The 25,623-nt window shown below is 36.2% G+C and overlaps 1 pseudogene; it reads right to left on the bottom strand.

The window, feature by feature from the left end:
- Positions 1–24,646: 24,646 nt before the first annotated feature.
- On the bottom strand, positions 24,647–24,747 carry LOC112654182 (U6 spliceosomal RNA; annotated as a pseudogene).
- Positions 24,748–25,623: the final 876 nt, after the last annotated feature.

Raw genomic sequence — 25,623 nt, 5'->3', positions numbered from 1 at the left:
GGAGGGCAGAGAGAGAGAGAGAGAGGGAGAAGCAGACTCCCCACTATCAGGGAGCCTGATGCCCAGCTTGATCTTGGGACCCCAGGATCACAGCCTGAGCAGAAGGCAGATGTCCAATGGATTGAGCCACCCAGGCACCCCCCAAATGATCAATGATTGTATCTTTGGCTTTTTTCCCTGTGATAAACAGAACACCTAATCTACAGTAGGTGCCTAATACAATTTGTTAAATGGATGGATAAATTAAAAGTAAACACAAAGAGGAGCACTTGGGCTCAGTCAGTTAATTGTCTGACTGGTAATTTCAGTTCAGGTCATGATCTCATGGGTTGTGGGATCCAGCCCCACTTTGGGCTGTGTGCTTAGTGGAGAATTTGCTTTAGATTCTCTCCTTCTGCCCCTCCCGCACTCTTACGCACATGTGATCGTTTTCTCACTCCCTCTCTCAAATCTTGGGGAAAAAAAGTAAAAATACAAAGATAGTTCTATTTGATTAAAACTAAAATGTGATCAGATCTATTTCAAATCAGTTAAATGATTAAATATACTTACCATTTAGGATAATTACCCATCAACTTTTATTTTCATATTAACTCTGAGGTTTTTTTTAATACAATTCTTGTTAGGTAGATTAAGCTACCAATATAATTATCACTGGACAGAAGAGAAAATTTGGAGTTTAAGAACGAGGATGATTTCTCATGAACTGTTTATCAAAATAGTGACTAGAGGACATTTACTAAATGGTAATAAACTTCTACTAAGTTCAGTGACCAAAGAACTGATTTAAAATACAGATCTCTTTTTGTCTCAAAATGGAAATTTATTACAATATTTAGACTTTTAGGTTTGCATGTGACTAAATGAATACTTACTAATAACTAAATAAAAAAGGAATGCTAATATTTGCTATGCTAAACTAAACTTAATTTGGTAAATTTTTCCATAACTCTAAGTATTTTAGTACAAAGTCTCACTACCACACAGTAATTGTTTGGCACCACAATAAAGCTCCTACTGTACATGTGTATTTATAGATAATTGGAGTTTTTATAACTCACACAGAGGACTTTTATCAGTACATCACCAGAATTATTTTAAGTGTGTTCTGGTATTCCATAACAGTTATTCTTGCAAACGATTACAAATTATTGTAGATTTATGTTCCTCATTATCCATTCAGTTTGTTGGATTGTGGATTGAGTAAATACCCCCTTTGGGAACGACTAACATGTAATTTTCTTATGTTAGATTACCATAACTGAAGTTATCTTTCAGACTTCACTTATTAATTGCATTAAGAATATTATTTTTAGGGCAGCCCCGGTGGCGCAGCGGTTTAGTGCCACCTGCAGCCCGGGGTGTGATTCTGGAGACCCGGGATCGAGTCCCACATTGGGCTCCCTGCATGGAGCCTGCTTCTCTCGCTGCCTGTGTCTCTGCCTCTCTTTCGCTCTCTCTGAATAAATAAATAAATAAATCTTTAAAAAAAAAAAGAATATTATTTTTAAATGTTCATCCTAAGTCATTCAGTAAGTGTAGAGCTTGGATTTGTAACCTACTTATAACATAAATATTCCAAAAAGATTTTACTTTATGTTGTCCAAGGACAGTACTTTAAGAACTAGTGATAAAAAGTATGGCACATATGCTGTTCAAATGAGAGAAATTATAAGCCTATTCCTGAAATAATGGTATTTATTTATTCCTTCCCTCAAGTTGCTTATCTTTATCATCTCACCTCAGTGAGATTTTTCTACCGTTCCAACTCCTATAAAAAAACCTTTTAGACCATTATCCTAAACAAATGAATCCAAGCCACAGAATTTTATCATACTTTTGTACTAAAGTCAGCTGGTAGTCTTTCAAGCTATTTATCAGTAATAATAAAGTTATGAAGTTTGAAAATGACTTATACATCATAATATACCTACATATAAATATTAGAGTAGGTTCAAAATTGTATCATTAAACAATCGTCCTTATTCTCTTTTACTGACATCTACAAACTTCTGCATTAGTACAAGGGAATTAACCAGTACTGATCAAGGTAATTATGAAAGAAAAAGCACATTAAAGTTAGTAAGACTTGAAGACTGCTCTTTTTCTAAATATACACAACTATACATAATTATACTTTATGACAATGAATAGTCAACATATTAATATTTTCTGGAAATAGAACAGTTTACCAACTACACCTCTTAAAATTAGACTTTTAAGGGCATTGTCAGCATAACTTGAACAACTTCTTATATATATGAAGAGTAAGTTTGGCCATAGCTTTAGTTAAATAAAATAGATGCAAATTGAGAAAAATAACAATCTCGAATATGCTAGAAAGACAAATCTTCAGAAACTCATCAATAATTATATTAAAATATATTTTCATTAATATTTACAGAAGTAGTGGTCTGAGAAGCTTTGGAGGAATTGGAAATAACTTATTAGAATTAAAAGTCATAAAAAATCTAAATTTGAAGTTGTCCTTGGAATTCTCTACAAAAGAGTAAACCTGGGTTGAATTCAGTCTTTACCAATTAATTTTTTATATTACAATCCATCCCACAGTTTCTCCAGGTTTAAAGCAGGAAATATCAAATGGAAATCTTAAGCTTTTCTGGGGAAATGAGAATAATTCATAACTTAATCTGTAACTCAAAATAACAGACTTTAGAGTAAGTTCCCCCAAAGTTACTTCTCATTAGTTGTATAAAATCTATAAGTTTTCTGTAATTTTCTCTGATGGCTTTGAAGAATTAACTCATAAGCTCAGGCATAGTTCTTCTCATATTGATGGAATTCCAGTTAATCAAGTCTTACCATATGAATCATAGTTTCCCAAGTTGCATTCTGCATAAATGTGCTTCTCGGAGTCATGGATGAAGCAGATATGAATGGAATGAAGTTAAGTTTCTTCCAGACCCTCTAATAGCTTATGTGCATTGAGAGTTCAAAGTATGGGAGGAATAGGTTGTGTTGGAAGCATGGAGAGAAAGAGAAAGAGACAGGAAGGGATATTGGCAGCGTAAGCTAATTTGAACTTGTTGTTTGGAAATTGCAAAGTTTATTGTGTCATTTCTTCTGAAATAGCAGTCACATTAAACTTTGCTAACTTACTTTCTTCCAGATCTGTGAATCATCAAGCTCACTTCATATCTATTTCTCTTTAAATTTAAGAACTTGAACCTTAATGAGGCTCCATATTCCTCAGAGATCCAAAATCTTTAAAATATTATTTATTGATATTTCCTGCCTTAGAAAGTTTTCTATAGCCTTTTTTCCTTTTTTTTTTTTTTTTTTTTACAATTTTCCAAAAGTGCAGGTGGCTAAATCATTTCTTTTAGAAGTATGCAGATTGCTGCTCCTCAAAGCCTGTTCACTCAATGAGGCTAAATACATATCCATGCAAGATGAGGATAGTATTGAGTCATAAAAATCTTGAAGGACCAAGAGACTAAAATAAACATGTTTTCAACTCTTCTGACATCTGGTACTCAATGTGAAATAGCAATATTGAAAAATTACTAAAAGATGCTTGTTTCAAAAGTTTGATTCAAATAATTACATATTAGTATCTACCAGTATCATTGACGTAGTGATAAAGAGGAGATCATCACTAGTGTGTTCAAATTGACAAAGCTATTCTTAAAATACTACTTTATTATAGTACAATTTAGCCATGATGATTCATTTAAAAATAGTTTTTGTTGAAAAGAAGCGGACATTTCCCCCCAATTCCTTAATTGGAGGATATAGAGAATACTTTCTGTGGCTATAAGCTAAATCATTTCATATTGCTCAGCTCAATGTGGCTCTTGTGATAATTGTTCAGAATTGTATTATAGTTAAAATTACACTGTAATAGAAAAATGTCCTTCTTTCCCTTTAAAGCAAAGCTTAGTCCTGGCAGAAACAAAAAATTCTAAGTTGGGAAATCTTTGTTTCATTAGCCAGAATGCTAAAAAATGCCTAACTAAGAGTAAATCTGCTAAGAAATTATTTTCTGTATAATCAGGCTAATTGATTTTTTGGTTATTTGCTTTGTTAATTATTCACTCAACATTAATTGTGTGAATATTTATTTCTCACTATATATCAGAAACTAGATGGCAAAGAACAGCATAACATTTACTGAGTATATTTTAGTGGAAAGAAATGGAATTTTACTAAAAAATTGAATATTAGATATTGGAAAATTCTAGGCAAATTGATTATGTGGCCATTTTACATTGGGAGTCAGTAAGAAAGTATATCATGCAGAGTGAGAAGCTAGCACAAAGATCCTATGGCAAAAACTAGCTTGGAGGAATATGAAGTCCAATGTGGTGGAACAAATGGATGAAAGGAAAGAGGTAGACATTGAGAAATATTAAACAGGCACCAGAAAGATAATTTTAAGTCAAGTTAAGGATTTTTTTAAATGATTAAGAAAATGGTTTTTTAATTTAAAAAAAAAATAAAAAATCAGTGTTTTAAACAATGAGTGATAATCTTTAGAAATTTTTTTGTAGGGGTACAGCTATAAGCAAGGAACTGGAGATGAGTGCAGTAGGCACCAGATGATGGTGTAATTTAATAGCCTTGTGGTGTTGCATTAGAAAGAAGTGGACTGTTGAGAGAAATGTACTGGGAATAGAGTCCCTGAGAAGTGGCTATGGGATTGGACATCACATGGAAAAATAAAGCTAATAATTCAGAGTCAATAGACCAGTCTCACCTATTCACTTACTCAGTTGTTTTAACCCTATTTTGGAATATTTTGAAAAAAAAAAATCTAAATTTATGTTTACCTCATAAAGAACAGAGAAAAAAAAAGATTATTGAGAGGAGCCAGACCAGATTTGAAGTCAGAAGAAGGCAATGAAGCCAAAAACAAAAATGCAATAAAGCAGTATGATTCTCTAGATTTAAAAGCTTCTTGTACTTACTCCATGTTAATATTGGAAGATTTCAGTTATCAACTGGAACAATGAGAAAAGTACCATAATCTCTCTTTTATACCTAGATCAAAATTAAAAAGGACAATATGCATTATCTGCCAAAGTGCATTCTTTGCAATGCCAATCCCATGTAATGGTGTGAATACATTTATGAAATATTGTATATTTGTAAATGTATATGTATTATTTATAATATATATGCATATATATTTACATGTGTATTACATATATATATAAAATAAATATTAACATTTAAAATGTAAAAGTTTTTTTGAAAAAAGCTAACATAAAATAATGCCCATGGTAGACTATTTATAATTATCATTATGGTGTAGTTTTGGAATATAGGTGAGGTTTGGTGTGGTGAGATCCAGAGCCATGACCAAGAAAGAATTCTTGAGATGTCTTTGATGGAAAATGATGGTTTTATTAAAGAAGGGGACAGGACCCATGGGCAGGAAGAGCGGCTGCCTGGGGGTTGTGAGGAGTGGCTGATTAAATACTTGGGAGTTGAGGGAGGTAAGGAAAAGGAAGGGAGGTTTTCAAAATAATTTTGCATGATAAAGAGAACCTAAAAGATACTGGAGACCTTGCCATTGTCAAATTAGGGTTGTAAAGAATTAACATTAAGATAGTTGGGGGCGGCTCCGCGGAGGGGGCTGCGGCCCTGGAGCGCGAATCCACCAGCGCAGGCTCCGGAGCACAGGGCGCCGGGACACAGCCCAGGATCCCGCCTCCCCCGGGACAGGCAGAGGCCGGGAGGGCCCAGGACAGCAAGGACGCTCCTGCCCCAGCTGAGCACATCAGCGGCCCCGCCCCGGAGCCTCCAGGCCCTGCAGACGGAGTTCCTGCTGAATCCAGGTTTCCAGAGCTGCCCCGCCACTGGGGCTGTTCCTCCTGCGGCCTCACGGGGTAAACAACCCCCACCGAGCCCTGCACCAGGCAGAGGCACAGCAGCTCCCCCAACTGCTAACACCTGAAAATCAGCACAGCAGGCCCCTCCCCCAGAACACCAGCTAGACGGACAACTTCCAGGAGAAGCCAAGGGACTTAAAGAACACAGAATCAGAAGATACTCCCCGGTGGTTCTTTTTTTTGTTTGTTTGTTTTTGTTTTTGTTTTTGTTTTGTTTTGCTTTTTGATTTGTTTCCTTCCCCCACCCCCTTTTTTTCTCCTTTCTTTTTCTTTCTCTTTTTCTTCTTCTTTTTTTTTTTTTTTCGTTTTTTTTTTCCTTTTTCTTCCCTTTTTTTTCTCTTTCTCTTTTCTTTCCTTCTTTCTCTCTTTTTCTCTTTTTCCCAATACAACTTGCTTTTGGCCACTCTGCACTGAGCAAAATGACTAGAAGGAAAACCTCACCTCAAAAGAAAGAATCAGAAACAGTCCTCTCTCCCACAGAGTTACAAAATCTGGATTACAATTCAATGTCAGAAAGCCAATTCAGAAGCACTATTATACACCTACTGGTGGCTCTAGAAAAAAGTATAAAGGACTCAAGAGACTTCATGACTGCAGAATTTAGAGCTAATCAGGCAGAAATTAAAAATCAATTGAATGAGATGCAATCCAAACTAGAAGTCCTAACGACGAGGGTTAACGAGGTGGAAGAACGAGTGAGTGACCTAGAAGACAAGTTGATAGCAAAGAGGGAAACTGAGGAAAAAAGAGACAAACAATTAAAAGACCATGAAGATAGATTAAGGGAAATAAACGACAGCCTGAGGAAGAAAAACCTACGTTTAATTGGGGTTCCCGAGGGCGCCGAAAGGGACAGAGGGCCAGAATATGTATTTGAACAAATTCTAGCTGAAAACTTTCCTAATCTGGGAAGGGAAACAGGCATTCAGATCCAGGAAATAGAGAGATCCCCCCCTAAAATCAATAAAAACCGTTCAACACCTCGACATTTAATTGTGAAGCTTGCAAATTCCAAAGATAAAGAGAAGATCCTTAAAGCAGCAAGGGACAAGAAATCCCTGACTTTTATGGGAAGGAGTATTAGGGTAACAGCAGACCTCTCCACAGAGACCTGGCAGGCCAGAAAGGGCTGGCAGGATATATTCAGGGTCCTAAATGAGAAGAACATGCAACCAAGAATACTTTATCCATCAAGACTCTCATTCAAAATGGAAGGAGAGATAAAGAGCTTCCAAGACAGGCAGCAACTAAAAGAATATGTGACCTCCAAACCAGCTCTGCAAGAAATTTTAAGGGGGCCTCTTAAAATTCCCCTTTAAGAAGAAGTTCAGTGGAACAGTCCACAAAAACAAAGACTGAATAGATATCATGATGACACTAAACTCATATCTCTCAATAGTAACTCTGAATGTGAACGGGCTTAATGACCCCATCAAAAGGCGCAGGGTTTCAGACTGGATAAAAAAGCAGGACCCATCTATTTGCTGTCTACAAGAGACTCATTTTAGACAGAAGGACACCTACAGCCTGAAAATAAAAGGTTGGAGAACCATTTACCATTCGAATGGTCCTCAAAAGAAAGCAGGGGTAGCCATCCTCATATCAGATAAACTAAAATTTACCCCAAAGACTGTAGTGAGAGATGAAGAGGGACACTATATCATACTTAAAGGATCTATTCAACAAGAGGACTTAACAATCCTCAATATATATGCTCCGAATGTGGGAGCTGCCAAATATATAAATCAATTATTAACCAAAGTGAAGAAATACTTAGATAATAATACACTTATACTTGGTGACTTCAATCTAGCTCTTTCTATACTCGATAGGTCTTCTAAGCAAAACATCTCCAAAGAAACGAGAGCTTTAAATGATACACTGGACCAGATGGATTTCACAGATATCTACAGAACTTTACATCCAAACTCAACTGAATACACATTCTTCTCAAGCGCACATGGAACTTTCTCCAGAATAGACCACATATTGGGTCACAAATCGGGTCTGAACCGATACCAAAAGATTGGGATTGTCCCCTGCATATTCTCGGACCATAATGCCTTGAAATTAGAACTAAATCACAACAAGAAGTTTGGAAGGACCTCAAACACATGGAGGTTAAGGACCATCCTGCTAAAAGATAAAAGGGTCAACCAGGAAATTAAGGAAGAATTAAAAAGATTCATGGAAACTAATGAGAATGAAGATACAACCGTTCAAAATCTGTGGGATGCAGCAAAAGCAGTCCTAAGGGGGAAATACATCGCAATACAAGCATCCATTCAAAAACTGGAAAGAACTCAAATACAAAAGCTAACCTTACACATAAAGGAGCTAGAGAAAAAACAGCAAATAGATCCTACACCCAAGAGAAGAAGGGAGCTAATAAAGATTCGAGCAGAACTCAACGAAATCGAGACCAGAAGAACTGTGGAACAGATCAACAGAACCAGGAGTTGGTTCTTTGAAAGAATTAATAAGATAGATAAACCATTAGCCAGCCTTATTAAAAAGAAGAGAGAGAAGACTCAAATTAATAAAATCATGAATGAGAAAGGAGAGATCACTACCAACACCAAGGAAATACAAACGATTTTAAAAACATATTATGAACAGCTATACGCCAATAAATTAGGCAATCTAGAAGAAATGGACGCATTCCTGGAAAGCCACAAACTACCAAAACTGGAACAGGAAGAAATAGAAAACCTGAACAGGCCAATAACCAGGGAGGAAATTGAAGCAGTCATCAAAAACCTCCCAAGACACAAGAGTCCAGGGCCAGATGGCTTCCCAGGAGAATTTTATCAAACGTTTAAAGAAGAAATCATACCTATTCTCCTAAAGCTGTTTGGAAAGATAGAAAGAGATGGAGTACTTCCAAATTCGTTCTATGAAGCCAGCATCACCTTAATTCCAAAGCCAGACAAAGACCCCCGCCAAAAAGGAGAATTACAGACCAATATCCCTGATGAACATGGATGCAAAAATTCTCAACAAGATACTGGCCAATAGGATCCAACAGTACATTAAGAAAATTATTCACCATGACCAAGTAGGATTTATCCCTGGGACACAAGGCTGGTTCAACACCCGTAAAACAATCAATGTGATTCATCATATCAGCAAGAGAAAAACCAAGAACCATATGATCCTCTCATTGGATGCAGAGAAAGCATTTGACAAAATACAGCATCCATTCCTGATCAAAACTCTTCAGAGTGTAGGGATAGAGGGAACATTCCTCGACATCTTAAAAGCCATCTATGAAAAGCCCACAGCAAATATCATTCTCAATGGGGAAGCACTGGGAGCCTTTCCCCTAAGATCAGGAACAAGACAGGGATGTCCACTCTCACCACTGCTATTCAACATAGTACTGGAAGTCCTAGCCTCAGCAATCAGACAACAAAAAGACATTAAAGGCATTCAAATTGGCAAAGAAGAAGTCAAACTCTCCCTCTTCGCCGATGACATGATACTCTACATAGAAAACCCAAAAGTCTCCACCCCAAGATTGCTAGAACTCATACAGCAATTCGGTAGCGTGGCAGGATACAAAATCAATGCCCAGAAGTCAGTGGCATTTCTATACACTAACAATGAGACTGAAGAAAGAGAAATTAAGGAGTCAATCCCATTTACAATTGCACCCAAAAGCATAAGATACCTAGGAATAAACCTCACCAAAGATGTAAAGGATCTATACCCTCAAAACTATAGAACACTTCTGAAAGAAATTGAGGAAGACACAAAGAGATGGAAAAATATTCCATGCTCATGGATTGGCAGAATTAATATTGTGAAAATGTCAATGTTACCCAGGGCAATATACACGTTTAATGCAATCCCTATCAAAATACCATGGACTTTCTTCAGAGAGTTAGAACAAATTATTTTAAGATTTGTGTGGAATCAGAAAAGACCCCGAATAGCCAGGGGAATTTTAAAAAAGAAAACCATATCTGGGGGCATCACAATGCCAGATTTCAGGTTGTACTACAAAGCTGTGGTCATCAAGACAGTGTGGTACTGGCACAAAAACAGACACATAGATCAGTGGAACAGAATAGAGAATCCAGAAGTGGACCCTGAACTTTATGGGCAACTAATATTCGATAAAGGAGGAAAGACTATCCATTGGAAGAAAGACAGTCTCTTCAATAAATGGTGCTGGGAAAATTGGACATCCACATGCAGAAGAATGAAACTAGACCACTCTCTTTCACCATACACAAAGATAAACTCAAAATGGATGAAAGATCTAAATGTGAGACAAGATTCCATCAAAATCCTAGAGAAGAACACAGGCAACACCCTTTTTGAACTCGGCCATAGTAACTTCTTGCAAGACACATCCACGAAGGCAAAAGAAACAAAAGCAAAAATGAACTATTGGGACTTCATCAAGATAAGAAGCTTTTGCACAGCAAAGGATACAGTCAACAAAACTCAAAGACAACCTACAGAATGGGAGAAGATATTTGCAAATGACATATCAGATAAAGGGCTAGTTTCCAAGATCTATAAAGAACTTATTAAACTCAACACCAAAGAAACAAACAATCCAATCATGAAATGGGCAAAAGACATGAACAGAAATCTCACAGAGGAAGACATAGACATGGCCAACATGCACATGAGAAAATGCTCTACAGCACTTGCCATCAGGGAAATACAAATCAAAACTACAATGAGATACCACCTCACACCAGTGAGAATGGGGAAAATTAACAAGGCAGGAAACAACAAATGTTGGAGAGGATGCGGAGAAAAGGGAACCCTCTTACACTGTTGGTGGGAATGTGAACTGGTGCAGCCACTCTGGAAAACTGTGTGGAGGTTCCTCAAAGAGTTAAAAATATACCTTCCCTACGACCCAGCAATTGCACTGTTGGGGATTTACCCCAAAGATACAAATGCAATGAAACGCCGGGACACCTGCACCCCGATGTTTCTAGCAGCAATGGCCACGATAGCCAAACTGTGGAAGGAGCCTCGGTGTCCAACGAAAGATGAATGGATAAAGAAGATGTGGTTTATGTATACAATGGAATATTACTCAGCTATTAGAAATGACAAATACCCACCATTTGCTTCAACGTGGATGGAACTGGAGGGTATTATGCTGAGTGAAGTAAGTCAGTCGGAGAAGGACAAACATTATATGTTCTCATTCATTTGGGGAATATAAATAATAGTGAAAGGGAAAATAAGGGAAGGGAGAAGAAATGTGTGGGAAATATCAGAAAGGGAGACAGAACGTAAAGACTGCTAACTCTGGGAAAAGAACTAGGGGTGGTAGAAGGGGAGGAGGGCGGGGGGTGGGAGTGAATGGGTGACGGGCACTGGGTGTTATTCTGTATGTTAGTAAATTGAACACCAATAAAAAAAAAAATAAATAAATAAATAAATAAATAAATAAATAATAAATAAATAAATAAAAAAGAAACACATCAAACTGTGGAAAAAAAAAAAAAGATAGTTGGGGGTTTCCTTCTAGAAGTTAGGTTATTGATAAGAATGCTTTTATCTTGTAAATCACTAAGACATTTTGTAAACTCTGGGAGACTCCAGTCTAGAGGACTATATAGACTATAGTCTAGAGGACTAACCCTATAAATTAACTATTTGTTTTCCTTTCCCTTAGTTTTAGGGCAGCCAGGAGTACCTGACAAATGCCACACATATCCCCACTCTGGGTTGGGGGGGGCTCAGTTGGGGGGTGTCAGCTTGTGGTTTGTCCTCAGATAGCCTTCTGTTCCCTCATCAATTATATTATGGGGTAACAAAACCATATTACATATTACCTCCCAGAATTTACAGATCTTCAGGAAAACATTAAATTCACTCAAAACAGGAGAACTATCTTCTCTAGAAGTTACCTTATGTAACTTAGGTAGGTATTTACGTAAGAAGTTACCTTACGTAACTTAGGTATTTATACCACCAGAGGTACAATCTGAGGTCACTCTGTGAATTAATACCCCAGATATCTAGGTCTCTGTGAGATGCTAAAACCAAGTAATATTTTGTCATGAATATTAAAATCAAAAACCAATTCAGAGTCATAGCAATACGAGTGCATAGCAGTTACCAATTTGCTATGCCTCCAACTAAGATACAATATGATGAACAAGGATGGAGATTAGAATTTTTCCACAGGTAGGAATAAATGGCATGGTAAACTTTAAGCCCATTAAGAATTGCTGCTAAAGATTTGGATTATTTCAATCTTTCTAGAAGCTTATTTTATTTGAGTAAACATACTCTGAGTTGAGTAAACATACTTTACACTATACTAAGTTGAGTAAACATACTTTACACTAAGAACAAGAAAGTATATTTCTCAGAGGTTTGCCTTTATAGATGAAAATTTAATCTTGGGAGTGGAATGGGGAACATGTGTTTGGTGTGCCTCATGATTGAATTGTAGCCTTAATTATAGGTTTTATAGTTTAAAGGCCACTGGATCTCATCTTTCATTTCAACACTGCTACCTATGAGGATACTCTAGCCATTTTGTATCAAAGTTATCCTGTTTTCAAAATAATTACAAATGATAACTATGTTCATCTGACAGATGAGGCTGTGTTTTAATAAGGTAATACATATAAAAACACTTTAAAACTACAAATTTCTAAATATCTTTTTTTAATTTTTTTTTTAAATTTTTATTTGTTTATGATAGTCACAGAGAGAGAGAGAGAGAGAGAGAGAGGCAGAGACACAGGCAGAGGGAGAAGCAGGCTCCATGCACCGGGAGCCCGACGTGGGATTCGATCCCGGGTCTCCAGGATCGCGCCCTGGGCCAAAGGCAGGCGCCAAACCGCTGCGCCACGCAGGGATCCCAAAACTACAAATTTCTGTACAGCTATGTGGTGTTGTTACTATTTTGATTGTATGTGCCTCAAGATGTGAGCCTTTGGCAGAAGAAATATGAAAAAGATTGAATGTAGGCATCGGATTGTTTGAATATGGGAACACTCACTTTTTGCTCTGGATCCCTTTAAATACTTAAATTATTGAGGACACCCAGCAGGCTTGTGTGTATGTATTATGTATACTGTTAAAATACAAAATGGAAACTGACTAAATTCAACTTATTGGCTTCCTTAAACAATTCAGGAATCCGGCAGCCTCCCACCTAGCAAGTAGAGGGGGATTCTAAGGAGTTACAAAATGGAGGGTTTTTACAGGAGGGTGGGATGAGAAAGTTATTAGCAAAAGAAAAGGATTTTTCTAGGCATGGTTGCTTTCCCCTAGGAGGAAGAACAAGGGCATTTATTATGCAGATTTACCTCATCTTCCTCTGGGGGTTGGAGAAGGCCCCTGTAGCAGATTACTTTAATGGTATTTACGGGAAAATTCTTGAATAGTGAAAAGTAAGTTTCTGGGGGAGGTTAAAAATGCAGTTAGATTAGGTATTAAGCTCCAGTTTGAAGATTCAGCCTCAATGATGCCATTGTGAGCTTGTGGTCTTGTCTGTCTTTCTTCTTTCTTTCTTTCTTTTTTTTTTCTTTCTTTCTTTCTTTCTTTCTTTCTTTCTTTCTTTCTTTCTTTCTTTCTTTCTTTCTTTCTTTCTTTTTCTTTCTTTCTCTTTATTTAAATTCCATTTAGTTAACATATACTGTATGTTTCAGGGGTAGAATTTAGTGATTTATCAGTTGCATATAACACCCAGTGCTCATTATCTCAACTGCTGTCCTTAATGCCCATCACCCAGTTACCCCATCCTTCCAACCCACCTCCCCTCCAGCCACCCGCAGTTTGTTTTCTAGGGTTCAAGGTCTCTTATGGTTTGCCTCCCTCTCTATTTTCATCTTATTTTACTTTTCCTTCCCTTTCCCTTTGTTCATCTGTTCATTTCTTAAATTCCACATATGAGGTTTTGGGTTTTTTTTTTTAACAATACATTGATAACCAGCTAGAGGTTAAATCAGAAATTTTTTAAAAAAAGTTTATATATAACAGCCATAGGAAACCGATTATTTGTTAATATAAATAAAAGATTTTTTAATAAAAAAGCCTTATTTTTGAAAGCCAAAAATTAGCAAGAAGAATGGCATTGTTTAAAGTTTTGCAGTTTCTTTAATGTCTGGCTTATGAGAAGACATCTGAATTCTCATATCTATTTCTGCATTCATTCTGGTGACATGTTGCTTTAGTTGAAGTATTGAAAGAAAATTCATTCTTACACAGGTATGTGATCAGAAAAGGGAGTTCGTCTTGGACTGCTCATAGCTCTTAGGGACCACTAAGCATTTTCTCACTAACTTTAAGAACTGCTGCTCAAGAAAAAGATAATTGAAAGAATTAACAATATTAGAGTTATACCACTTAACTCCTTATTTCTAAGTGTTCTGGCATAAGGGTAGGCATGAAAACTTTGATATTTTGGCTGATGGAAATCATTCTATCCCAAACTTGACCTTTTTATTACTTTCAGGGAACAGCTCTTTGATTTTGAGGGAAAATACAGTTTTTAATAAGAGAAAAGAGCTTTAAGTTGCCAACTGAATTCAGAGTCACACTTTAAAATCTAATGTAACCTTAGGTAAATTTTACTTGCTCTTAAGGGATTTTTCTGAGAATCAAACAAGGTAGGCTGTTCTGAATAAAGAAAAGTCTATCTTTGTTATCCTTCAATTTGGAGAGAGGCCATCTGCAGTTGAGGTATTGAGATATGGGAATTGAGATATTGCATGCCCCATTTGCTAAATGTGACATACTGGTTTAAAAACTATTGCTCTCTCAAAGGCTAGTTCCAGTAGCCTTGGTTTGAAGTAGAAATTAATGATTGGTCTACTGCTTATAGGTGGAGTAGGTGGTGGACACTTACCTTCTGGTCAAATAGGGACTATTGGGTCTGATTCAGACACTATAAACAACAGAAGGTAATGTGACACAGTATTTGGTCTCTCCACCTACAGTATTTCCTCAGCCTTCACAACAATTTGGAAATGAGTCTGTTATTTTATAATTATTATAGAGGTAAGGGATTTGAGATCTGTACAAATCGACTCTCTCCCTCAAAAAAATCCCTGATCTGGTAAGGAGCAGAACTTGGAAATTGTCCCACACCTTTGAAGCCCATGTATTTTCCTAGATCATTTTTAAAGATATTTAGGAAGAAATGATTTCCCACTTTTAAGAATTTACTGAAATGGGGAGAAGGGGGAAGAGAGGTTTTTTATGAAGTTAGATGCCCAAAGTGCAAGCATGCGATTTGTCACAGCAGTTTCACAAGAATTTGTGCTATGCAGAAGTCTGTTGGAAGTATTCAAGACTTCATGGCTCAAAAACAGAGTTGAACACAGACTCAAAATTTCTTAACTACTGCATTTTGGGTATTTAAATCATACAATCTGAAAACCTCAAATACAGAAACATGTTTGTCACTGACAAACCTGGTTAGGTTCTTGAGCTATATAAGCTGCACTCTGGGAGAGAGGCTTTATTACTATGAGGCAAAGTCAAATTTGGCAACTAAAATATTAAGAAAATAGAAGGTTACTGGTTTGCAAGTGGTCATGGGGTGGTGATCTGATTGATTAATTAGTGACCTATGTAGGTTGGGTCTAATCCTCACCTGTGTGCATTCTAGAAACTTGTGGGAAGAAACCTGCTTTGATCTTGTTAGGAAAAAACAAGAGTAAAGACTAGAGTAAAAGATGATCATTTCTTTCAAAGTATGGATGAGGATGGATAGAGGAACAATAGCCATGCCTTCTCTAGATTTATAGACAAAGTCACTGTGGCTCTGAGCTCCAGACCTGATGTGAGCTTTAACAACGTGCATTCCTTAATGTACCTTTGTGGATATATCCACTTTTAATTCCATAATGATTCAGATGTACTTGATTTAACTCTTCTGTTTCCTTTTTGGCATAGAGTAGGTCATTTGAAACCGAGGCACATAAGCTACACACATGCACACAAATACAGACTTAAGGTTTTAGAAGCAGAGTCTTTTTGAGTGGCATTCCAACAGAATCTTAAAGGCCACTTTGTCTCGTACTACTGCTAACTTACCTACTGAGGTCATTCTGTCCTCTTTTCTAGACAACCAGTGTTGGGAATAATCACTATTAGCATTTTATTTTTTAAAGATTTTATGTATTTATTCATGAAAGAGAGAGGCAGAAACATGGGCAGAGGGAGAAGCAGGCTCCATGCAGGGAGCCTGACGTGGGACTCGATCCCAGGTCTCCAGGATCACGCCCTGGGCTGAAGGCAGGTGCTAAACCGCTGAGCCATCCGGCTGCCCACTAAGAAGAGCATTTTAGATGAGGTAACCTAAGTCTTGGGGGAAATAGCGTCAGTCGATTTTTCTTTGCTCCTTTTAACAGAGGAATAGGTATGCGATACTTGCAAAGTAAATTTAAGCTATTTATCAGTGATGTCTCACATTCTCACTGGAAATTCTAGATCTTATTAGTTTCTTCCTTCCTTTTTTTTTCCTTTCTTCTTTCCTTCTTTCTAATTTTTTCAAATATTATCACTATGCCAGCCTTTGTCCCAGGATAAGAACTGGGAGTCGTAATGCTTAACTTTTTTTTTGGTTGCAATTTTCTAATTTTTTAATAAATGACTTAGGAACCTTAGAGTGTTGGGAGGCCTGGGTGCCTCAGGGGTTGAGCTTCTGCCTTTGGCTCAGGGTGTGATCCCAGACTCCCTGGATAAAGTCCCACATTGGGCTCCCCACAGGGAGCCTGCTTCTCCCTCTGCCTGTGTCTCTTATGAATAAATAAATACACTCTTAAAAAAAAAAAAAAAAGGACCTTAGAGTAGTTGAACAGGAAATTAGTATAGTGAAAGTAAAATAAACATTTAGAAAAAAAATAAGTACATGGATAAATCATAGGTGATTTCTAAATAGTCATTTAGGGAATTAAATACTGAATAGTTTTCCTGGAAATGTTATTCTCTCTCTGATAAAATGAGCATTCTGAAAATCATGACAATTTTTTTATTTCTAGAGGTTTCCTATTGCAGCCAAAAAATACACACATATATATTTAACTTAAGCTAGAAGGTGGTACTGGAAACAGTTTTTTTCATTTACTGTATTACAGGATGCTTGAATATTATAGAACAATCAGTTCTTTCCTGCCATCAAAAAAGCCTTCAAGAGATATGGGATAAGAAAATAGTCATACTGTGAAAGTCATTCGCTTTGAATCCTGATTCCATGTATTTGAAAAAGGACTACCAAATTTGGTGTTATATCTTAATATATTTTGGTGTATTGATAACAATAGTATAGGAAAATGAAGAGCAGTCTTTAAGAAATATTTTAGGATTTTTAGTTTCAAGGATTGCTTTATTTTTGACTTCTAAAATACCCTAAGTCAGTTCTAGATAAAACCTATTATTTTGTCTCAATTACAGATAATCTAAAGAACAAAAACCAGTTATTTAATGGCTTACTAGAAATATAACAGCTTTATTTTCTCTCTAAACTAAATTACTATAGTACTGCCATTTTAATATAACTTTTTAAAAGATATGATCAAGGATATGATTTCTTTATTTCCATTCTGCATTTCCATTTATTTACTTTTTAAGATGGTCCTTTACATTAATAACTTAAAGATATTCAAGTACTATAGATAGCTAGAGGCATCATTGTTAGACTTGAAAATATGTGGGATTCTGATCCTTCGCTGGGCTTTATTGATTTAGTCATAAGGCACCTAAACACACAGTACTCTTTTGTACTATAAGTTGAAAAGCCTTTCCCATGCAGTTAATGTTGCAACTTTTGCCCCAATCAATATTTAGTTAGCAGCCCGCAGGAATGGTGGTAAACTTTGTTCTACACCAGTATTTTAGGTAATAAAATATTAAATCATTTCTTGAAATATAACAAGATTTCTTTTTCAGATTTAATGTGACAAGATAGTATTTTATACTGTTTTTATTAGCAGTATAACAAATGGTGAGTAAAAAATTCAGATACAGTGCAGACAGACTTAGGCTGTCAGAACTAGTGCGGTGGCTTTGTCTGGCTCTTAGAGCACAAAACCCTTAGGTAGGATACATACAGAAAATCTGTTGTCAACAAATGACAAATATTTTAGGGTTCAGTTTATAGTTATTTTCTGTAGGATATTACTACTCATATAAAACACATATTCCAGGATATTCAATTAGACACAAAATGTGTATAAATTATTTTCAATTTCTATAGAAATTAAACATTTCCTAATATCCTTATATGGCACTATTTAACTATAGATGTTTTGGAGGGAGAGACACAATATCATACCTCCTCTAACTTTTCATGTTACCTAGAAAAATGTTATGTATTTGTATTTATTGACTAGCCAATATTTGGTACTCAACTGTTTGCTGGAAAAATGTGAAGCAGAGAATTTCTAAGAATGGTGCAATCACATCTGCATTAGAAATCTGGAATTGCCACTCACTGGTTATGTATATTTGAATAAGTTACTTAAAGCCTCTGGATTTCAGTTCTCTCATCCATAAAATAAGGCAAGATTTTTTGAATGTACACTTAAATATCTAGCAGTATTTCCCCCTAAGATGGTAAAATGGCCCTATTTAAATCGGTTCCTTTTCAAGACACCTTAAAATGAGAACAAAAAAGGGGTGGGTGGTAAGAAAAGGAACCGTCACAAATCTTGAATTCTAGGTTATTATGTGAATCCTTAGTTATTAAAGGAAAGTGCACTGAGACATGAAAAGGACTGAAAAATTGTACCAAAATAAAAAAAAAAAGACAATCAGTCTCTTGTAGACTGAATCTCAGAGATAGTCATTTGTCTTCCGGACAAATATTTGAGTATTCTGGTCTAGATAATTTATATTAAAAAATCTTAGAAAACTAAAATAGTTGGTTCAGGTTATGGTAAAAGCCCTCTCCCTTTCTGGCAATTGAATATCACAGAATAATGAATCAACCTACAATAATACACCTCAACCAAAACCTGCTACTTTTCACACAGAGCCAGTACTTAACTTTCTATTACTCATTTAAAAATATTGTACTAGTTTCTGCAATTGAATGAATTTTTATGCCACCCTCTCGCCAAAAAAAATTTATATGTTGAAATCCTAACCCCGCTATTGTGATGTCATTATGAGGTAAGGTTTGGGGAAGTGATTAGGTCATGAGGGAGATCTCATAAAAGTGGAATTAGTTCCTTATAAGAGAGACCCCAGAGAGCTCTCTTGCCCTGTATACTATGTGAAGATACAATAAAAAGTTTGTAACGTGGAAAAGGGTGGACCCTCACCAAAATCCATACTGACACCCTGACCTTGGACTTTCAAGCTCTGAAACTATGAGAAATAAAATGTTGTTGGTTATAAGATGCTCAGTCTATGGTATGCTGTTATAGGAGCCCAAAACTGATTACACCTTTCTCTAGGAAGGTTGTAACAAATTACCATAAACTGAGTGGCTTAAAACAGTGGAAATGTATTTTCTCACTGCTCTGGTGGCCAGAAATCTGAAATCAAAATATCAGCAAGTCTGTGCTCCCTTCAAAGGCACTAGAAGAAAATCTTTACTTGATTCTTGTGGCTTTTATGGTAGCTTTAGGTTTTAGTGGCTTGTGGCTGTGTAACTTACATATCTCCTTCGGACTCTGTGTGAGTTATTCCTCTTCTATTGGTCTCAAATTTCCCTCTTCTCTCTCTTTTTTTTTAATGTATTTATTTATGTGAGACACAGAGAGAGGGACAGAGACATGGACAGAGGGATAAGTAGGCTTCCTGGGGGGAGTTGAATGTGAGCCTCGATCCCAGGACCTGGGATCACAACCTGAGCTAAAGGCAGATGCTCAACCACTGAGCCACCCAGGCATCCCTCCCTCTTCTTTTTCTTATAAGAACTCCCATTACTGTACTTAGGGCCCAACTGGATGATCCAGAATGATTATCTCAAAATCCTTAATATGTCTGCAGAGACCCTTTCTCCAAATAAAGTCAAGAATTGTAAGTGAACATATCTTTTAGAGAAGCCCACTTTCCAATTCATTAAAGAATGAAAAAGTAACCAAAAAAATCACACTTTTGAGAAAACTATTAAGAAAACAAATATAAAAATATAAGGGGATTGTGATTTCAATAATATCAGAGTATTTTAATCAGACTGCCCAGAATTATAAACTAGTAAGGAAATATACATAAATATATTTTTGATGATAGTGAAAGATGACTGAAAATAGACATAGGATGACATTATACCCTTTTTCCTAAGTTTTTAAGTTTTATTTTCACTATAGTGAACATGCAGTGTTATATTAGTTTCAAGCATCCTATATAGTGATTCACCACTTCTATACATTACTCAGTGCTCATTGCTCTTAATCCCCATCACTTATTTTACACATTCTCCCTCAACTCCCCTCTAATAACCATCCATTTGTTCTCTATAGTTAAGAGTCCACTTTTTTGGTTAGTCTCTCTCACCCCCTTTTCTTTTGATTTTTTTTTGTTCCTTAAATTTCAGATATGTGTAAAATTATGTGGTATTTGTCTTTCTCTGACTGATTTTTCTTGACACAATACTCTCTAACTCCTTCCCTGTTGTTGCAAAAGGCAAGATTTCATTCTTTGTACAGGCTGAATAATATTCTTGTGTTTGTGCATGTGCGTATGTGCTTATGCATTCATCTATGAATGGACACTCAGGCTGTTTCCATAATTTGTCAGTTGTAAATAGTGTTGCAATAACATAGAAGTGCATATATCCTTTCAAATTAGCATTCTTGTATTGTTTTGGTACTATGCAGTAGTGTGATTACTGTCATAGAGTAGTACCATTTAAAAGTTTTGAGGAACCTCCATTCTGTTTTCCACAGTGACTGCACCAGTCTCCATTCCCACCAACAGTGCAAGAGGGTTCCTTTTTCTCCACGTCCGCACTAACACTTACTGTTTTTTGTATTTTTTATTTTAGTCATTCTCACAGGTATTAGGTGATATGTCATTAGAGATTTGATTTACGTTTCCCTAATGATGAGAAATATTGAGCATCTTTTCATGTATATGTTGGCCATGTGGATGTCTTCTTTGGAGAATGTGTATTCATGTCTGCCCATTTTTTAAAGATTTATATTATTTTAGAGGGAGAGAGAGAGAGCTCATGGGGTGAGAAAAGGCAGAGGAAGAGAGAGATTCTGAAGCAGATCCCCTGCTGAATGTGGAGCCTGACTGAGGGGTTGATCCCACAACCCATGAGATCATGACCTGAACTGGAAATCAAGAACCCTACACTTAACCATCTGAGCCACCAGGGTGCTGGTCTTCTCCCCATTTCTTGATTGTTTTTTGATTGTTTTTTGATTGTTTTTTGATTGTTTTTTTTTTTTTAAGATTTTATTTATTCATTCATGAGAGACACAGAGAGAGGGAGGCAGAGACACAGGCAGAGGGAGAAGCAGGCTCCATGCAGGGAGCCCGAAGCGGGACTTGATCCCAGGTCTCCAGGATCATGCCCTGGGCCAAAGGCAGCACTAAACTGCTGAGCCACCCGGGCTGCCCCTGAGCTACCTGAGCTGCCCTGTTTTTTCTGTGTTGAGTTGTATTAGTTCTTTATATATTTTGGATACTAACCCTTTATTTGATAATTCACTTGTAAATCTCTTTCTCCCATTCTGTTAGTTTTGTTGAGTCTTTCATTTACTGTACAGAAGCTTTTTATGTTAAGGTAGTCCCAATAGTTTATTTTTGCTTTTATTTCCCTTGCTTCAGGAGACTTGTCTAGAAAAATTTTGCTATGGCCAGTGTCAGAAATTATTGCCTGTATTCTCTTTTAGGATTTTTATGGTTTTATACCTGAGAGGTCTTTAATCCATTTTGAGTTTATTTTTGTGTATGGTGTGAGGAAGTGGTCCAGATTCATTCTTTTGCATGTAGCTGTCTAGTTTTCCTGACACCATTTGTTGAAGAAACATTTTCTCATTGCATATTTTTGCCTCTTTTATCAAAAATTGACCATGTAATTGTGGGTTTGTTTCTGGGCTTTCTATCCTGTTCATCAATCTGTGTGTCTATATTTGTGCTAGTCCCATACTGTTTTGATTACTCTAGCATTGTAGTGTAACTTGAAACCTGGATTATGATATCTCCAGTTTTGTTTTTCCTTTTCAAGATTGTTTTTGGGCTATTCAGGGATTCAATTTTAGGATTATTGGTTCTAGTTTTGTGAAAAATGGTGTTGGTATTTTGAGAGAGATTGAATCTGTGGATTGCTTTGGTTAGTATGGTAACCAAATGTTAGTATGGTAACATTTTAACAATATTTGTTCTTTCAACCAGTGAACATGGAACGTCTTCTCCTTTGTGTCCTTTTCAGTTTCTTTCACCAATGCTTTATAGTTTTCAAAGTACAGATCTTTTGCCTCTTTGGTTAAATTTATTTCTAGGTATTTTATTCTTTTTGGTGCAGTTGTGCATGGGATTGCTTTCTTAATTACTCCTTTTATTGCTTCATTATTAGTGTTTAGAAATGCAACATGGGCAGCCCCAGTGGCTCAGTGGATCAGCCCAGGGCGTGATCCTGGAGTCCTAGGATCAAGTCCCACGTCAGGTTCCCTGCATGGAGCCTGCTTCTCCCTCTGCTTGTGTCTTTGCCCCCCCCCCCCACCTCTCTCTCTCTCTCTCTCTCTGTGTGTGTCTCTCATGAATAAATAAATAAAAACTTAAAAAAATGCAACAGATTTCTATATATTGAATTGATGTCCTATGGCCTTCCTGAATTCGATTATCAGTTCAAGTAGGTTTCGTGGAGTCTTTAGGGTTTTCTATATATAGTATCATGTCATCTACAAATATTGTAAGTTTTACTTCTTCCTACCAATTTGGGTGCCTTTTATTTCTTTTTGTTGTCTTATAGTTATTGCTTGGACTTACACTACTATGTGGAATAAAAGTGGTGAAAATGGACGTCCTTGTCTTACTCCTGACCTTAGAGGAAAAGCTCTCAGTTTTACACCATTGAGTATGATGTTCACTGTGGGTTTTCATATATGGCCTTTATTACATTGAGGTATGTTCCCTCTAAATCTACTTTGTGGAGGGTTTTTATCGTGAATGGAGGTTTTACTTTGTCAAATGTTATTTTTGCTTCTGTTGAGATAATCATATGGTTTTTATCCTTCCTCTATGGATATGTATCATGTTGACTGATCTGCAAACATTGAACCACACTTGCATCCCAGGAATAAATCCGACTTGATCATGGTGAATGATTTTTTTAATGCATTTTTGGATTCATCTTAGTAATATTTTGTTGAAAATTATTCTATGTCCATCATAGATAATGTTCTGTAGTTCTCTCTCTCTTTTTTTTTTTTTTTTTTGATGAGTCTGGGTAAAGGTTTATCAATTCTAATAATCTTTCAGAGAACCAGCTCCAGGTTTCATTGATCTGTTCTATTGGTGTCTTTGGTTTGTTTCTGTTTTATTTCTGCTCTAATATTTATTATCTTTGTTTTGCTTGTTGGAGTTTCATTCTTTTTCTAATTCCTTTAGGAGTAAGGTTTAGATTGTTTATTTGAAAAAAAATTTTAAAGATTTTATTTATTTATTCATGAGAGGCACATAACAGAGAGAGACAGAGAGGCACAGACACAGGCAGAGAGAGAAGCAGGCTCCATGCAGGGACCCTGATGTGGGATTTGATCCCAGGACTCCAGGATCATGCTTTGAGCCAAAGGCAGGCGCTAAACCTCTGAGCCACCCAGGGATCTCCTATTTGAAAATTTTCTTTTTGAGGTAGCCAGCATTGCTACAGACTTCCCTCTAGAACAGTGGTTGCTGTATCTTAAAGATTTTTGGCCATTATGTTTTCATTTTCACTTGTTTCCATGTATTTTTAAATTTTCTTTTTGATTTTCTGGTTGACCTGGTCATGGTTGAGTAGCATGTTATTTAACTTCCATGTATTTGTGGTCTTTCCAGATTTTTTTCTTGTGGTTGATTTCTAGTTTATAGCATTGTGGTCAGAAAAGATAAATGGAATGACTTTAATCTTTTTTGAATTTGTTGAGACTTATTTTTCTGGCCTATTATGTCATGTATTTTAGAAGAAAGTTTTGTGTGCACTTGAAAAATATATTCTGCTGTTTCAGGATGGGATGTTCTGAATGTATCTATTAAATGCATCTGGTCTTATGCGTCACTCAAAGTGTCTATTTCATTATTGATTTTCTGTTTGGATAATATACCCATTGATGTAAGTGGAATACTAAAATCTCTTACCTTTAATGGATTACTATCAATTGGTTCCTTCGTGTATGTTATTAACTGCTTCAAGTATTTGGTCCCATGTTGTGTGCAGAAATATTTATAATTGTTATATATTCTTGTTTGGATGTCCCCTGAATGATTAGCGTCTTCCTTTGTTTCTTGTTATAGTCTTTGTTTCAAAGTCTATTTTCTTCAATATAAGTATTGCTACTCCAGCTTGCTTTTTACATCCATTTGCATGATAAATGCTTCTCCATCCTTCCACTTTGAAATCTGCATATGTCTTGAGGTCTGAAATGCCTTTCTGTACAGATGGGTCTTGTTTGTTTTTTTTAATCCATTTCTTCACCCTGTCTTTTGATTAGAGCATTTATTCCATTTACCTTCAAAGTAATTATTGGTATGTATGTATTTATTGCCATTTTGTTACTTGTTTCATGTTTGTTTTGGTAGTTTTTCTCTGTTCCTATATTCTCTTGCTCTCTTCAATCACAATTTGTTGGGTTTCTTTAGTAATTTACTTGACTTTCTTTCTCCTTATTTTTTGCATATCTATTAAAAACATGGAACCCTTCACAAATTTGCGTGTTGTTTTGCACAGGGACCATGCTAATTTTTTTTGTATCATTCCAATTTTGTATATGTGCTGCTGAAGCAAGCATGGCATTATACCCTTTAGGAAAGGAAAGTACACTGGATAAATTTTACTTTTGTCTGTGTGGGTCCTCTTCTCCCAGAGGGTACCACCCAGTTTAACTTATATAAGGTTGGTTAAATTTGAGCAGAAATCTCATTAAAACTTATTCCTACTGGTTAGAGGAATTTGCAGGAAAGCTGGAAAGTGAGGGGAAAAAAATCAAGGAGAGAAAAGAGTCATGGTGTGGGGAGGGGCTCAAATATATGTGTCATCTCTGTCTAAATTGTTGGCTGGTATATGAATAAACCTGTGTGGGTAAAGTCCAGTAGTACAAAGGAATAGGTACAAGGTTAATAATAATTAGCAAAGACATCAGCTGCCTTCCATGGCAGGTTTATTACGTTTTGAGTTGGAGTCCTACCAATTTAGGTATCAAATAAGACAAAAACCAAAGGGCAACAACAACAACAAAACCCAGAATTCTTCGGAGGTAACTAATATATGACAGAATCTATCATTCACATGTTCCACATGCAGGAGAAAATTCTAGACCTGTAAAGAAACAGGTACATGTGACATGTAGTCACGAGAAAAAACAATAATAGAAGGTCACCCAGACAACAATATCTCGATGTTGGAATTAGTAAACAAATGTAAAGGAAGGAGTATAACTGTTCTTCTATAAAGATGATACATTGTCTACATGGAAATTTATAGACTGTTTGAAGTTATTACTAGACTAATAAGTGAGTTAAACTGGATTTAAGAATCAGTATGCATATATTAAATACATATTTGAAAACAAATGGGAAGTAAAATAAAGTAATTTTTGAGGGGGGCATAATTATAAGAAAATAAAGGTTTAAATAATAAAAAAAGGAGCCTGCCTGGCTCAGT

Source organism: Canis lupus, chromosome 3 (assembly GCF_003254725.2).
Source record: "Canis lupus dingo isolate Sandy chromosome 3, ASM325472v2, whole genome shotgun sequence".
In the NCBI taxonomy this organism is placed as follows: Eukaryota; Metazoa; Chordata; class Mammalia; order Carnivora; family Canidae; genus Canis; species Canis lupus.
This window is presented reverse-complemented; position numbering and strand designations above follow the sequence as displayed.